At 40.5% G+C, this 18,543-nt stretch overlaps 1 protein-coding gene across 2 annotated transcripts in view; it reads right to left on the bottom strand.

The window, feature by feature from the left end:
- SNTG1 (syntrophin gamma 1) overlaps nt 1–18,543 on the bottom strand; it is a 957,068-nt gene that overhangs the window by 463,190 nt on the left and 475,335 nt on the right. The window lies entirely within an intron of this gene.

Here is an 18,543-nt window from a genome sequence, read left to right as displayed (position 1 = left end):
AACATGTGCTGCGCTGTGCTCTGGAGCACAAGTCCAGATTTCACCCTACTGAGCATGTCCATGATATGGTGCCTTCCCATTGGTGCTTGGATGTCAGGTGCTCTGGTGATGTGGCAGCTTCAGATTGGTACACAGGCAAGGTCCTGTCTGCCTGGATTTGAGCAAGGTATAAAAAGCTTTCAATGGTGCATGCTTGTGTGCTAGCATCATGTGTGTTCGGTGTGTTGGTGGTTACTTTTCCTCCCTGTGTGCATGTGTGCCGCTAATAGCACTGTGAGTGTTGGTCTAGAGAGGCAGTGTAGGGTGGTAACTCCCGCTTGAACTTAGCATCTGCACTGGGAGTCCTCAGGCGCGCATGCTAAAGCACACCATGTGTCAGAGCAGGGTCTGCTTAGTCTTCCTTGGGGGGGTTAAGTTATAGGGACCCCAATTAGTAATTTTCTATATGCCTGTGCAGTCTAACAGGGTATAGTCCTTTTTGCTTTGCTTCATAGTACTGCTCTGAGGCATAATAGAGCATGTTACTTTGCGCTCTGTGCACACTGAGTGGCATTTAACTCAGTGTGCTTTAAGTGTTTTCTCGCAGCCTTGCTCCGCCATTGTGCTAGCTGCGTTTTCTCCATCACCGCACAGTGGACCCCGGGTTGCGAATGCACCTTATTATAATTTCTCATTTGGTGCGTTCCGCCAATCCTAATATAAAGTATGCAGAAATAAGGTGGCCCTTATGCTTATACCATTAGTGATTGCATCCTTGGAGGATTAAACCTACTGCCTGCACAATTACAATTTGCATTCAGGTCAATATTTGCATCCTATTTAGGTTAGATCAACAGACAGATCTTTTTTTCAAGTTCAAGAATCTCTCCTGTCAAAGTTTTTATCCTCTAATATATTGCAGTCATCATATTATATGGCACTGTGTGCTTACAATTGCTCATTTTGCCTTTCTATCCAGTAAATTCTTCTATTTTAACTACTCTATATAGAAATAGGAAACCTCTTGTCCCTGCATTTATCATTTCCCTCTTCAGTTCCTGAACTAGCTGCTCCCTCCTCTCCCCTACCAGGAACTTTTGCAGTGATAACTAATACAGGGAAAATTGACCTCTTGTTTCTACATAGAGCTTAGAACGATTCAGCAAGTAAGATTTTAGTCAGGTGATGTCATAGACGTAAGGTAAAGAAAGCAATTAGCTGGGTAGAAAGGCTAAATGAGAAACTGAAATTACACCGTGCTGTATAATATGATGATTTCAATTTCTTTAATGGGATACCTATAAACTACAGCTCTATACTGGTGAAGTACACAATTTGTGGCAGAGGACACTATATATATATTGATATATAGGGTATCCAGTATACTATGCATCATATATTAAAGGCTTACTGTATTTTATAAGATTTAATATTTAGAAGATTTTAAAATAAAGCATATAAGATATTTCTTAATATAAGTTGACCTTTTTATGATGTTACTGCTACAGTGCAGAACATATGATAGACTAAATATTTTATTCATTGTCAATTTGTCATATGAATTCCAATCTTATCTGTGTTTTTATTAAATGTGAAATGGAAGGAAATCCACAGAGAAAAGTATCTTAAGGTCACCCATTTTACCCCAAAGCAGACAAAGTATTTCCATTTCTATTATTTCCCATTTCAAATTTATTGAAATACGTTTCTTAAGAGGAAAGAACTTCCTGAAAAATTACTGATTATTCTATGGACTTAGATCATAAAGTTACCCATAAGCATGAATTACTATGAGAAGCATTTTAACAGTATTGTATACAAAGTTACAGAATATGATAACTTCTCGTTACTGCTATTGTTACTAGACTCTTTTGAATGGTTATCATCACAAAATCCTATACTTCTGCTTTTGTGTTTTTCAAAAGGATTTTTAAAGCATTTTAAAGTTATTTTAAAAATCTGTTTAGTTTCAATAGGTTTTACATTTTAATGTTGTTATTGTTATAGCTTCTTGCATAAACAGATCAGTTATAAAAAATCCATTTTTCCTAGGCTACAGTATGTTTCTATTATGCTATGCGAATCCCTAAGGAGTCTAAGATAAAGATATGCTTTCAAGCTATCTGTCTTTATTTTTTGCCAACTTTTGGGTTGCTCTTTATATATAGAGAAATTAATTTACAAAGAAATAGAAATGTAGAGAAATAAAATATTACCGCAGCACTAATCTAAGTACAGTGTATGTGCAAGCCTTCAGTTTCACGAACCACAGAAACTTAAAATACAGAAAAACATAAAAAGAAGATACTTTTATATATTCCAGGTTAAAAAAAATTGGACATTTACTGGTTATGTGTTGAGAATGGGCTAAATGGTCCTGAACTTGGAATAAATAGTCACTTTTGGGCGCAATCAGATGACTGTATAGAACAGACAACGTTTGAATCGCAGGGCGTGAACTGGCCGGCGGCTCTTCTGACCTGAACCTGACAGCTACTACAGTATGACATGCTGTTATGCTCAGGTCAGGAGAGCCGTTAGACAGTCCGATCATTGAAATGTGATTGTTGTCCATGTTATACAACAGTCTAACTGCGCCCTTTCACTTAGATCATATTGGAGAGCTGTCATCTATTTGTTTAGATATCTACAAAACCCACAAAGCCCTCCATGACTCAGCACCACCCTACAGCTCCTCCCTCGTCTCAGCCTACCACCCTACCCGTGCCCTCCGTTCTGCTAATGACCTGAGGTTAACATGCTCATTAAGCAGAACCTCCCACTCCCGTCTCCAAGACTTTTCACAAGCCGCGCCAATTCTTTGGAATGCACTACCCAGGCTAGTACGATTAATCCCCAAACCCCACAGTTTTAAGCGTGCCTTAAAAACTCATTTGTTCAGATTGGCCTATCGCCTCAACGCATTAACTTAAATATCCCTGTGTGGCTCATTTCTAAATTTTTTACCATAACCAGGTTCCTCGCATCATGTTCTCACATGCTTTTTGCATTCAATAGCCCTCTGTGTCTGTACTGTCACATATTTAGACTGTTAACTGGTTCATGCAGCAACAGGAACACCCGATTCTTACACTAGGGAAGGTCCAAACCATAAAAACAATAAAAGCAATTGTTACCATCTACCTTTCGTGTCTCCCCTTTTCCCTTATAGATTGTAAGCTTGCGAGCAGGGCCCTCATTCCTATTGGTATCTGTTATGATCTATATGATTATTGCTATACTGAAATGTCTATTGTCTGTACAAGTCCCCTCTATAATGTAAAGTGCTGTGGAATATGTTGGCACTATAGAAATAAAATTATTATTATTATTATCTACATATATATGTAAAATTAAAAAATCGGTGTAACACCAAAAACCAGTATAAACCAATAGTAGGGTGTAAAGCCTCCCAGGTATGACCAATCCTCCAATATATTCCAAAAACAAAGGGAGTACTCCAATGTAGAAAAATAGAATAGTATCCAATGTCCTCTTGGTGGAAATGGCGATGTTTTGGTCCAAATGAGGACCTTTCTCAACCTAGATAAAGGTCTCCATTTGGAGCAAAATGTTGCCATTGCCACTATGGGATATTAAATAATTTTATATTTTTCTACATTGGGGTTATGCCTCTATATAAAGTCACTGGCAAAGTGCTGGAGGGGAGATTAACCCAGAAACTTGCTCTAGCACACTATGTGAAGAGTGGGGTTAAATGGCCATTTTAAAGGCTGGGTTTTTGTGGACAACCATAGAGTACGTGGGAGGTTGTCCATCTTATCTCCACCCTAGGGTGTGGTGTGGGATTTAAATAGTCGGTCTTCTGAGGCATTCAGGTTTTTCAGTAGGCTTTGAGAGTTTATCTCTAGTGCTTTTTGAAAGGAATCTGAACCATTACATGTGAATTTCCTGAAAGGACACTCAACCACATGGACTGTGCGGTATGTTATGTTTTGTTTTTCCTTACGCCAGAAAGGCCTTGTTTATTTTTGCTAATTCTGCACTGGCTTATGCAGAGCCATCAATAAACCAGTGAGAGTCTTAAAGTGAGAGTGTACCTGTGTCTACCTCCATGTGCAGCTGAGGGACCTGATCTATATATTAGAATTGCTTCCTAATTGGTTAATTTATTATGCAACAAAAGTGATAAGAATTATGATAAAGATGATATAAGCAAATATTAAGACATAATGTAGCATTTAAAAGTTTTAAACATTGTCACATTCTTGCTTGATATTTTTTGTGAAACATCATTTTTCAATGTAGCAAATTTTTTGGGGAAAAAATTGTCATATTTTTGCATTGCCATTTATTTACCATGTCAATTTATGATTTACAAATCATCCCGCTTTATGTAAATCATAAAATGTCTTAGGCTAGTTTCACACTAGCGCTTATTCCATGCAGCACCCGGCACCGCTAAGCCCCGCCCCCGCTAAGCCCCGCCCCTTCTGGCTCCCTGCCCGCCCCATCCGGTCATCACCGCCTTCTATCGCCCATGGACGCTTGCGATCTGCGCACCCTATCTTTAGCATAGGGTGCGCAGATCGTGCGCTGGCCGTGCGCTAGTAGGATTTTGGCGTGTGCTGCGCACTTTTGAAGGTGCCACCGTGTGTGCCGAACGCAGCATGTTTCATTTTGGCGTGCTCTGTGCACCTTCAAAAGTGCGCAGCGCACGCTAAAATCCTACTAGCGCACGGCCAGCGCATGATCTGCGCACCCTATGCTAAAGATAGGGTGCGCAGATCGCAAGCGTCCATGTGCGATAGTAGGTGGCGATGACCGGATGGGGCGGGCAGGGAGCCGGCAGGGGGCGGGGCTTAGCGGCGCCGTGCGCTGCGTGGAATAAACACTAGTGTGAAACTAGCCTTATTGGGGTATAAATGTCTGTAACATCATAAATTTATCTAAGTGTATAAATGGCATAAAATCATTAAATGATACAGAAATGTAAATATGTGATATCTAAAACAATATATGAGCTGCAGTCCATTTATACGCACATTCACAATGGTCGCCTTCTGATACCTGTTTTCAAGATTAAAAAATGTAATTCTTTAAATCTTTCCTCTAAACTTTTCCATTCCCTTATCAGTTTTTTTTGCTCTTCTTTGTGACTCCATCTCATATGTTTTATGAACTAGGACCCTGACCTGCACTGAATATTTCAGATGAGGCTGCCTTAATGCTTCATGAAGAGATAAGATTATGTCCCTGATGTGTGAGTTCATGCCTCTTTTAATATATGAGAATTTCCTGCTGGACTCAGAAACAGCTGATTGACATTGTATTCTGTGATTTAGTCTGTGATATACAGAATAATCCATTCTCTACAGAAAGAAGTATCTCCATTCTCTGCAGCAAGAGATTCATACTAGTGAAGAACCCAAGGCAGATATCATGTATGATTTATTTCCTCTGTGATGTTAGATGTGTGATGTTCCGGATGAGTACCAGGAATCCAGCACCTTTAGTAATTATAGAATTGGCGTAGAATTAAAAAAGCTGAGTATGCTGCAGATCTATCATTTAGCTATCACAGTTAGAACATGTATAGCTTTCAGTCATCACGTATTAATGGAAAGAATTAACATCACCAGGTAATAACATTAATTCTAAAAATATGACCTTTATTAGGAATTCATAAAGTTATGAATGTACAATAAAACATTTAAAAAAATGAATCTATGCAGGGAAGAGTGTTATTACAACCTTGTTCACATATAGCTGGCTAAGTAGAATGTAATCACAAGATCCATATCTCACACAATACTATAGACAAAGTCCCTATAATACAGTAGGCTGTCAAGATTAAATGCCAAGTTCAAATACAGCATGGGGCATAAAATTTGATTAATAAGATAGTCAATCAAAAACTGCAGCAAAAATACAGCAATCTAGGAAAGAAGGCTGAGAAGTAAGAAACAGACCAGTGCCAGAGGAACAGGTTGTCTACCTCACTCACCCAAAGCATGTTTCACACAACATATGGGGCGGGTATGAAATGTGATAGATGGTTGTTTACATACAAAATGGCCAAACAAAACGTGGATGAATGAAAAACACAATGATCATGAGTAGGTTCCTGACCAAGATGTCTGAACATGGAAATGTGTTGAAGCAAAAGTCACATGACTCACGTTGGGTGAGGTGGGCATCCCGATTGCTTGCTGTTGATTTGTTTCTTAGGCCTGTTTCACATTTCCGTTTTTTGACGTCAGTCAAAATCTGCCACTTTTAGAAAAAAATAGATCCGCCCCTTTTTTGGCGGATCCGTTTTATCCCAATAGACTTGCATTAGCGGCGGATTTTGACTGATGGTCGTCTGTCGCATCCGTTTTTTGACGGATCCGTTAGAATTGTAGCATCTCCCGGATGGAGGAGACGGACTCTGAAACGTATTTTTTGAGCGACGGACCACTATTTTCAATTGCACATGCCTGGCAGATTTGTTCTGACAAGCATTTTAACCCTGAATAGCGTTCTGGAAATGCCATGAAAATATACTCTCTCCTTTTCCAGACCGCGGTTGCTTTAAATTTCATCCACTTGCCGGCTTCCGCGGATCCGTATAAAAAATGGATCAAGTGGCATCCGTTTGACCCATGACGGAAACGGATCCGTTTTTTAACGCTCTGGCAGATTTGGACTGACATGAGAAGACGGAAATGTGAAACAGGCCTTACAATCCCCTTTTTATATGTTGCTACATTTTTCTGTTAATCTTTATTTATTGCAAGTCTGCCATTTTGAAGTGACTCTATTTCTATTATTGTGTGACACTAACGTCTTGTGAGTACATATTAGTTGACCAGGTATATGTGCCTTATTCTATTCTCTGTACAGAATCATTTTTAGGTGTTTGTCTTTTACATTTTTACATTTATGAGTTCTTAAAGAGAACCTGACACATGATAAATGTGGGCCAATTCGTGGTCAGCATATATCAGATACTGGCTTTATGAATACAGCTAGGTATGTTTGACTATGAAACACTGCGTTTCAGAGAAAAACATACCTTATTAACTGCCGGGGCCTGAGACCGTTCTATAGACTAGTTGAACAGGCGGGTCCACTGTGACTTCTCCCGCCAGGCTTGGATTGACAGGTGTCTTAATATATGCACACATAGGCAGAGACCTGTCCATCCAGGGCAGTGGAGAATCCGCTCGGGACTTGTCTATTAGATTAGTCTACCTCATTGTCTTGGTCCCTGGTGGCTATTAAAGTGTGGTTTTCATTGAAACACCACAGCATTTCAGAGTCAAACATACTTGGCTCAGTTCATATATCCAATGCCTGATGTATGCTAACCACCAATTGGCAGCATTTAGTAGATTAATATATAAACACCAATAACAATTGCCATGTGACCTTTAAGAAAATTAATAAACCTATATTGAGGGGACACAACTGAAATTAATTTAAATATTTATTAACATGATAGAAATAAGACGACGACATGACAAATCTCTCAACAGAAAAAAATGGTCGGTAGACGGGAAATATTTACATAGCTAGGTATAATACAAAATCACAATAGCAACAAAATAGATAGATATTGCACAGAAGGGGTATGGTGCCAAAAATCACAGGTACATTGGAAGGTAAGGGGCAAATAAATAAATAGCAGTGCTAAATAAATTAACAAGTACCCAGTAAATATTGCACCTATGCCCCTGCAGTTAAACAAAGTTTGCCATCAGAACAAAAAGGATGGGGTGCAAAAAACCTAGTGGTATAAAGCACACACCACGCTGACATAACTAGCAATTACCAATGAAGTAAAATATTAAGGTGACTAGTGCACAATATAGAAAGTAAAAGTTGGTGATGGTGATGAGGGCTGCTTACCCACTCAGACCGCTGTGCCCAATGAGTGTTTCGCTGAAACTTTCACAAGGGACCTAAATAGCATTCCTATTTATATATTTGTCACTTACCTTCCAATGTACCTGTGATTTTGCCACCATACCCCTTCTGTGCAAACTCTATCTATTTAGCTACTATTGTGATTTTGTATAATACCTAGCTATCTAATTATTTCCTGTCCACCGCCCACTTCTTCTGTTGAGAGATTTGTCACGTCATTGTCTTATTTCTACCATGTTAATAAATATTTAAATTAATTTCAGTCTCGTCCCCTCAATATAGGTTTATTAAGCATTTCAGATTCATTTCAATAAATATCATAGTTATAGGGCTTAATTTTATCTTTATGCTATACAATTACAGGTGATAAGTGCAGTCTTTGTTCATGTAACCATTGTTGCTAGATGTACAGATTTTCTATCTGATTATATTCCTCCTATTATATATTGTTTGTAGAAACATACAGTAATTCTTTTTTCCTTTCTATTCTTTTGTTTGTACAACACACAGTGTACAAGATACTGTCTGAAAAGCGGTCAAATCTGTAAAATGAGCTGAAGAACTAAACCTATACATCAAGTTGAAGCAGCCCTATATTTTAAATTGTTGTTTTGTGCTCATCAACCGTATGATTAAATGGATCTGGAAAGAAATAACAGTTTCAAGCAGTCAGTACCTATGCTGAAGAATGGTACTTAGAGATAGAACGTAATGGCTGTGATTTTGTCATCATGTGACATTAATTAGAGGCCCAAAGTTTGGAGACTGCTCCCTTGTATTGGAAAAAAAAGATTAACAATGCTATTGAGGAACTGGACTAAATGTAATGCTCGCCACTAACTGAGCTGTAATTTGGAATGATGCCTAAATGTCTATTTAAACTGAAGACTGGAAATCCACATGGACCTTTAAATTACACAAAAAGCCTCTAACCAAGTGTTGGTAGTGTTGGACTTCCATATCTGCTTTATTATATCTCCTAGCCTTGGATTGACTGTGGAAACAAAAGCTACTGGAGCAAGTGATTTTTATCTTTCAGTAGATTCTAAGGGCCCCGTCACACATAGCGATCTCACTAGCGAGATATCTGCTGAGTCACAAGTTTTGTGACACAACAGCGATCTCACCAGCGAGATCGCTGTGTGTGACAGTGATCAGCGACCGGCCCCCCTGCCGGTTTCGTTGATCGCTGTAAGAAACCGCTGGACATTTCTTTTGTCGCTGGTCTCCCGCAGGCTAGCACGCATTGCTGCGTGTGACAGGCGGGAGACCAGCGATCTGCTGGTAACTAATGTACACATCGGGTATCCAAGGGACGTGCTTCCCTTGGATACCCGATGTGTACGTTAGTTACCAGCTCCCTGCATCAGCGCCCTGGTAACTAATGAACACAGCGACTTCGCATGCTCGGCGTCGCTGTGCTGATCGCTGGTGAAGCTGTCTGTGTGACAGCTCACCAGCGATCACATAGCGACTCACCAGCGATCCTGACACGTTGATATCATTGTCGGGATCGCTGGTGAGTCGCTATGTGTGACTCCAGCTTAAATGGTCAATAATTATTGGCTTTCACTCTCCTAATTGTTCTGTCAACATACAATATGGCTGGCCATAAAAGCTCCCAGGGAAAATAAAAGATTGTTTGGTAAATTATAGAAATACCTTGTAGCTAAATGCAACCAAAGTATATTATTAAAAATAATTCTAATCTGTCAGCTTTACTACTTAGTCCAGATGGACAACGCCGAAATGTTGTTAATAAATATCACCATTTTAATAATACCAGACAAATAATTTACAGTAATTTCGAAAAATAAAGCTTCTATAGATACTTGTAAGCTACAGAATATGGCGAGGGGTCCCAAATGTAGTCCCTATGTAGGGCTATATGTAGTTCCTGTGTTGGGAAATGCATAGCCTCTATGTAGTGATCCCTGGGTATGTATACATGCTATCATGCAGTTTAATCTCAGACTACAGTCTGCTGCATGTTGCCATATACAGGGACCCTTTATTTGTGCAATGAAAGAGACAGACGTAGTTAAGAAGATAAACTTGTTTACTTGATTTGGACAGTGAACACATACAGTTGGTAGCGGTAATAATATTTACTTTCTTAGTCTGTAGCACATGACAGAGGCATCAACTTGCGCAATACTTGTAGAAAACATTGCAGTTGGCCAACAAGACCTACATGTTTATATGATAAGAGCCACAAGGGTCATTTTGTTTCGCTGTGACTTCTCACACACTATCTCATATCCTTTTCTGTGTATATAAGGGGTCACCCGGGTCAATCTGTAGCTTTGTGCATTTTTATATAAATGTTCTCGAGCCTGGCTGATCCGGTATTACTTCATTAAAACCCCTAAGTCTGGCAATCATTGAAATTTTCTTAAATAAACTCTTCTTTTTAGGTGCCTCGAATTGCCTGTTGTGTGAGGAACTGCCGCTACAGCTACTTATGATGCTGAACTTGCTACCATCTTGCAGGTCTGCTATTGTGCACACATTCAATATGGCTAATACTGCTAAGAACCTATTCTTCTTTGTAATCTAAACACCTACTCCCTATAAGCAGAAACTGTCTAGTCTAGTCACCCTCAAATATAAAGTCCCCTAATTAAAATATAAAAGTATAAATCTATATTAATAATTGGTAAAAAAAAAGACTAACAAAGTAAAGGACACACTTTGATAATTCTAAATTTTGAAAATATAAATAGATACTCCTGGATTACCCCTGTTTTGCACCCTTTCCTGAACACCTGCTTAAAAGATGAGGTTGTCACCCTTACAATGCAACAATGTTGCCTCCGCTTCTCGGCAGCTTTCCCTTAATTCCCTGGTATTCCCTCATGAGTGCTAGCTTGAATATCAATATATAGCAACCACACATACAGTACAGTAGATTGCAGTGTATAGATTAATGACCGAAGTGTGCTGGCATACAATAGAAGTACTTCCACCAGCTCAGGGGTACGGCAATGGAGAGACCCTATGCTCTATCTTACTCCAATTTATTGCTGAGCTGGTGGTAGGAAACCATGTTTTTTAGGGATGAACAGATTTATTGATTGCATCTTCATTATTTGGCTGGGGACTAAAGAGCAATTTTTCACTTCGTACAAGATCTGAAGTAGGCCTATAATTTACATCTGATTTGTATGACAATTAGTTACACTTCTTAAACCTGCTCATTAGAAAATATTGAGATGGCACTTTGGGGACACACGTTTTTTGAAAACCCACGAGTACCAATAGTCTCCTCAGGTGGGACAGCCACCACTCCACCCTATTAAAAAGAAAAATACCCAAAGGTCAATTCCTGAGGCTAAGAAGGAATTGCTCAAACATGGGTGACATTCACAGACAAGCGACATACACTCACTGGCCACTTTATTAGGTACACCTGTCCAACTGTGTGTTAAGACTTAATTTCTAATCAGCCAATCACATGGCGGCAACTCAGTGCATTTAGGCATGTAGACATGGTCAAGACAATCTCCTGCAGTTCAAACCGAGCATCAGTATGGGGAAGAAAGGTGATTTGAGTGCCTTTGAACGTGGCATGATTGTTGGTGCCAGAAGGGCTGGTCTGAGTATTTCAGAAACTGCTGATCTACTGGGATTTTCACGCACAACCATCTCTAGGGTTTACAGAGAATGGTCCGAAAAAGAAAAAAATCCAGTGAGCGGCAGTTCTGTGGGCGGAAATGCCTTGTTGATGCCAGAGGTCAGAGGAGAATGGGCATACTGGTTCGAGCTGATAGAAAGGCAACAGTGACTCAAATTGCCACCCGTTACAACCAAGGTAGGCAGAAGAGCATCTCTGAACGCACAGTGCGTCGAACTTTGAGGCAGATGGGCTACAGCAGCAGAAGACCACACTGGGTACCACTCCTCTCAGCTAAGAACAGGAAACTGAGGCTACAATTTGCACAAGCTCAACGAAATTGGACAGTAGAAGATTGGAAAAACGTTGCCTGGTCTGATGAGTCTCGATTTCTGCTGCGACATTCGGATGGTAGGGTCAGAATTTGGCGTAAACAACATGAAAGCATGGATCCATCCAGCCTTGTATCAACGGTTCAGGCTGGTGGTGGTGGTGTCATGGTGTGGGGAATTTTTTCTTGGCACTCTTTGGGCCCCTTGGTACCAATTGAGCATCGTTGCAACGCCACAGCCTACCTGAGTATTGTTGCTGACCATGTCCATCCCTTTATGACCACAATGTACCCAACATCTGATGGCTACTTTCAGCAGGATAATGCGCCATGTCATAAAGCTCGAATCATCTCAGATTGGTTTCTTGAACATGACAATGAGTTCACTGTACTCAAATGGCCTCCTCAGTCACCAGATCTCAATCCAATAGAGCATCTTTGGGATGTGGTGGAACGGGAGATTCGCATCAGGGATGTGCAGCCGACAAATCTGCGCCAACTGTGTGATGCCATCATGTCAATATGGTCCAAAATCTCTGAGGAATGCTTCCAGCACCTTGTTGAATCTCTGCCACGAAGAATTGAGGCAGTTCTGAAGGCAAAAGGGGGTCCAACCCGTTACTAGCATGGTGTACCTAATAAAGTGGCCAGTGAGTGTATATGAACAGTAGATTAAGGGAGAAGGGATACCATCAATACATTCTGAACTCAGCTTGCACTTTTGTGGGAGGAAGAGACAGAGAATAATTTCTTGAAACCCAACCCAGAATAAGAGACCAGAGCCTGATGGCAACATATGTATTATAGGGACATTTGATAACCAACAAGTGCATATATTTGATGTATTAAGAAAACATTGGGATATCCTCATTGATAGAAAAATCTGTGGCTTTGTTAAGTGCAGTGACTGCTACACATGCAAATGGATGAGAGCATGCAGATCCTTTATGAGTTATTTCAGAGGTAAAAGTTCTATCAAGCAGATTTCTCTAATTGAAAGATGGCAGGTCTCATATACAGTATATGGCCACCTGGCCACTGGACTACATGTTAAAGACCATAAGAGAGTTCGGGAGGAGGGTGGGTGAACATGTGGGAGATGTAAGACATAACTGTGATACGCCACTGACTAGACATATAAATAGGATGCATCGTGGAAATTTAAAAGGCATGTCATTTTGTGTTCTGGAGTTGGTGAAACCTAACCCTGAGGGGGGTAACCACAATAAAAGTCTGCTTAAAAGGATAGCGAATGAATCTTCCATATGGATTCATTGACTTTTGGCCCCAAGAGGACTGAATTAGCAGTTATCATATGCCTGTTTTCTGTGAATGACATCTTTCTGTGGAGACTGATATATATATATATATATATATATATACTGTATATATATGAATCTCTGCCATTCCTACTCTATTGCTCTGAAAATGGGGGTCACACATTGTTGTGGGATATCATAATATATTGTTTGATCATTTTATGGTCTTTGGATCATATTTTGACTAACGATTTATCCCCCTTTTTTGACTAAATGCACTCTGCTTTAACCCCTTTACCCCTGAGTGTGGTTTGCACATTATTGACCGGGCCAATTTTTACAATTCTGACCATGATCCCTTTATGTGGTAATAACCCTGGAATACTGCAATGGATCCCGGTGATTCTGAGAATGTTTTCTCGGGACATATTGTACTTAATGATAGTGGCAACATTTCTTTGATATGACTAGTGTTTATTTGAGAAAATAAAAACGGAAATTTGGTAAAAAAATTTTGATATTTTTACAATTTTCCAACATTGAATTTTCATGCCCTTAAATGACAGAGATATATCACAAAATACTTGATAAGGAGGGATTTGAAAGTCTGTGTTTCCCAGCGACAGGCCCAAAACATCACTGCTTTAGAGGAGATCTGCATGGAGGAATGGGCCAACATGCCACCAACAATGTGTGCCAACCTTGTGAAGACTTACAGAAAACGTTTGACCTCTGTCATTGCCAGCAAAGGATATATAACAAAATATTGAGATGAATTTTTGTTAATGACCAAATACTTATTTTCCACCATAATTTGCAAAATAAATCTTGTCAAATCAGAGAAGGTGATTTTCTGGATTTGTTTTCTCATTTTGATTCTCATAGTTGTGGTCTACCTATGATGTCAATTACAGGTGTCTCTCATATTTTTAAGTGGGAGAACTTGCACAATTGGTGGCTGACTAAGTACTTTTTTCCCCACTGTGTTAGGTGTCAGGATTCTCCTTCTGCACAGGGTAGATCCCAAGCCTTATCTTCTCCTGTGGTCTCCCATTCAGTCTCGACCACAATAGATGCTGCTCAACAAAGACGTTGGTTTCAGCGTCTTGCTCAGACTTGGGCTGTGCGCGTTGTTACCTCTGCCTCTCCAGGTCCAACTCTGGTAACGAACAATAGACAGCAGCGAGCAGACATTCCTTAGGCTAAGTACAGGATTTGCGCTACTGAGCATGCTCGTGAGGTGTCGACCTCTCATTGGTGATCGTCTGTCAGCTGCTCAGGTCCTGTGCTGGCTTCGGATTGGTCCGCATGCAAGGTCCTATTTGATTGGCACTGTCTATAAAAGGGTCTATGGCGCACCCGTCGGTGCACTAAGATCTTGTGTATTTGCTGTGTGTGTATAGGTGGGACCGTTATCACTCTGTATGCATGTGTGCTGCTAATAGCACCACAAGAGCATTTCTAGACAGAAAGTGTAGGGTGGGAACTCCCCTTTGAACTTAGCATCTGCACTGGGCAACTTCAGGCGCAGGCTCTAAAGCCACCATGTGTCAGAGCAGGTTCAATCACCAGCATAGTGGGGAGAGAGTTATAGGGACCCCATCTAGTGTCAATTCCTCTACACTCCTGTGACACCAAAAATAGCTTAGAGTGCTCTCAGTTCTTGTACTGCTCTGTGGAGTAACAGAGTCAGGCACGTTGCACTCTGTTCACACCAAGTGACGTTTAACTTGGTGTCTTTATGGTTCTTGCTCACAGCTATATTCTGCCATTGTCCTCTAAATGTGTTTTTTCCATCACTGCATGGTGGACCCCGGGTTGCGATCGCATCTTCTCATAATTTACATTTGGTCCGATCCGCAAAGTCTAACACACTGTATGTAGGGGAATATTACTTTTGAGGCACAGTGCAAAGCTCAGATGGGACGAGACGCCAAATTGGAGTTCAGATTTTGCTGGAATGGTTTGAGGGTACCATGTAACATTGGCAGAGATCCTGAGTTGACAGAACAACAGAAACCCCCTATATTTGAACTCATTTTACAAACTACACTCCCCAATGAATCACCTAGAAGTGCAGTAATCATATTAGTAGCACATGTGCCTCACAGAATTTTTTACCACTGAGCGGTGAAGAAAGAAAAAATACATTTTTAACACTAAAAAGTTGTTTTAGCCCCAAGTTTTCAATTTTTCTAAGGGCTAATTTTTTTTTCCAACAAACTGAGGTCCATTTTTTCCTGAGTGCACCAATACTCTACATGTAATCGGGAAATATTTTTCAGGCACAGTACAGAGCTCAGAAGCCAAGGAGCACTAGATTTTACTGTTATGGTTTGCAGGAGCTTTGATCCACTGGGAGAGCCCATGAGATGACAGAACAGCAGAACCCCCCATAAATGATCGCATTTTATGAACTACACCTCTCAATGAATTAATCTAGAAATGCAGTGATCATATTGACACCATGGGTGTGTCACAGAATTTTTTACCATTGAGCAGTTGTAGGCACTGGGATTTTCTCAAGCATTATCCGGTACTGTGGTCTCACATTCAACTCCAGCCGCTGCAGTTTCAGCACAGACATCAGTTCCAGCATCTTGCTCAGACTCGTGGTATACGCTTGGTTACTGCTGACTTTCCAGCCAAGTCTATGGTAACCAGTGATATACAGGTGCAGCCTTGCAATCTGGATTCTATGTCCACAGATCACCTTACTGAGCATGTCCATGATGTGGCGTCGTCTTATTGGTGGTCAGACATTAACTGCTCTGGTGATGTGGCAGCTCCGGACTGGCCCGCTGGCGATGTCACGGCCGGCTGGGCATAAGTGTTTGGGGTGGAGCTATGGGTTTAAAAGGCTCTCAGCACCGCACGCACGTGTATTAGTATCATTTATGGTTGATGTGTGTGGGTGGATACCCTACCAATCTGCATGCGTGTGTATCTGTTCTACTTTTTGAGTCAGAGCTTTTTGTGTTTTAATGCGCTTTATTTAGCATCTGTTTTGTTCATGTGTGCGGTTAGCACAGTTCAGTTACAGTGCAAGCTCAACCCTTTTGTAATACCTCTCTGTGAAGTTAACAGATCTGGGTGTACTGTGTTGTGTTCATACTGTATAGCGTTAGCGCAGTCTGATTAAGGTGAATGCTCCCTGCTTTGTTCCACCATTGTTCACACTACCAGCAGTTATATATCCCTGCACGGTGGACCCCGGGTTGCGATTGCACTTTATTATTTATTTTAATTTAGTGCAATCCGCCAACCCTAACAGCAGTGAAGACAAAATAGCTACATTTTTACCATCAAAATTTTGTTTTAGCCAAAGATTTTATATTTTCACACAAGAAGTGGGTAAAAATGGCACCAAAATTTGTCCCACAATTTTTACTGATTGTGGCAATACCCCATATGTGGCTGTAAAGTACTACTTAGCCATACGGAGAGACTCGGGAGGAACAGAGCACTATTTGCCTATTCAAGTGAAGGAGTCTGTGCACATGTCAGTGTGTTTCCATGGACCATCTGTCTGTGGGCAAAACACGCTGACATGTCCATTTTTTAATGTCAGGACGGGTCACAAAATGTCCCGCACATGTGTACACACATAAAACACATGGATGTCATCCATGTGACATGCATCGGTGTCGGGGAAGAAGCGTTACAGTAAGCGCTGTTCCCCGGCCCCAGGTGCTGAACACGGCTCTCATTATTCTCCCCTGCTTCTTCCCTGGTGCCCGTCCGAGTGGTACTGATGTGGCACATGCATGCCATATGTGTGCCACAAGTATTACACACACACGCAATCAAGCACAATCATCACCTATGCTCACGTGGATACCGTAAATAAAGTGCATCCCAGGGTCAGATGCACAGCGTTCCGGTCATGCGTACATAAGCGTTTGCATTACGACGCTCCAGTGCATTTATATCAATGCTTTCTAGACACGCGCAGGATTACTGTGGACTTCCAGTGGGAGGCAACATGGCACATGCACTTTGTAAATATAGGTACAAACCTTAACCCCTTAGCAACAGAGCCAGTTTGCAGCATAATGACCAGGCCAATTTTTACAATTCTGACCACTGTCCCTTTATGAGGTTATAACTCTGGAACGCTTTAATGGATTCTGCTGATTCTAAGATTGTTTTTTCGTGACATATTGTACTTCATGTTAGTGGTAAAATTTCTTAAATAAGTCTTGTGTTTATTTATGAAAAAAATGGAAATATGGCGAAAATTTAGAAAAGTTTGCAATTTTAAAACTTTAAATTTTTATGCCCTTAAATCAGAGAGATGTGTCACACAAATCTCTTAATAAATAACATTTCCCACATGTCTACTTTACATCAGCGCAATTTTGGAAGCAAAATTTTTTTTTGTTAGGAAGTTTTAAGGGTTAAAAGTTGACCAGCGATTTCTCATTTTTACAACAAAATTTACAAAACCATTTTTTTAGGGACCACATCATATTTAAAGTCATTTTGAGGGGTGTACATGACAGAAAATACCCAAAAGTGGCACCATTCTAAAAACTAGACCCCTCAAGGTGCTCAAAACCACATTCATGAAGTTTATTAACCCTTTAAGTGCTTCACAGGAACTAAAGCAATATGGAAGGAAAAAATTGACATTTAACTTTTTTTGCAAAAAATTTACTTCAGAACCAATTTTTTTTTTTTCACAAGTGTTAAAAGAGAAAATCAACCACAAAATTTGTTGTACAATTTCTCCTGAATACGCTGATACCCCATATGTGGGGGTAAACCACTTTTTCAGCACACTGCAGAGCTCGCAAGGGATGGAGCGTCGTTTGACTTTTTCAACGCAGAATTGGCTGGAATTGAGATCGGATGCCATGTTGCGTTCGGAGAGCCCTTAATGTGCCTAAACAGTGGAAACCTCCAGCAAGTGTCCCCATTTTGGAAACTAGACCCCCCAAGGAACTTATCTAGATGTGTGGTGAGCACTTTGAACCATCAAGTGCTTCACAGAAGTTTATAACGTAGAGCCGTGAAAATAAGAAATCTATTTTTTTTCCACAAAAATGATCTTTTTGCCCCCAAATTTTTATTTTTACAAGGGTAACAGGAGAAATCATACCCACACAGTTGTTGTGCGATTTGTCCTGAGTACGCTGATACCCCATATGTGGGGGTAAACTACTGTTTGGGCGCATGAGAGAGCTTGGAAGGGAAGGAGTGCCATTTTGGAATGCAGACTTTAATGGAATGGTGTGCGGGCATCATGTTGCGTTTGGAAAGCCCCTGATGGGCCTAAACAGTGGAAACCCCCAACAAGTGACCCCATTTTGGAAATTAGACCCCCTAAGGAACTTATCTAGTTGTGTGGTGAGCACTTTGAACCTTCAAGTGCTTCACAGAAGTTTATAACGTAGGGCCGTGAAAATAAAAAATCCATTTTTTTACACAAAAATGATCTTTTCGCCCCCAAATTTTTATTTTTACAAGGGTAACAGGAG

This window comes from Dendrobates tinctorius, unplaced genomic scaffold (genome assembly GCF_039654945.1).
Source record: "Dendrobates tinctorius isolate UK_male_01 unplaced genomic scaffold, ASM3965494v1 ptg000081l, whole genome shotgun sequence".
In the NCBI taxonomy this organism is placed as follows: Eukaryota; Metazoa; Chordata; class Amphibia; order Anura; family Dendrobatidae; genus Dendrobates; species Dendrobates tinctorius.
This window is presented reverse-complemented; position numbering and strand designations above follow the sequence as displayed.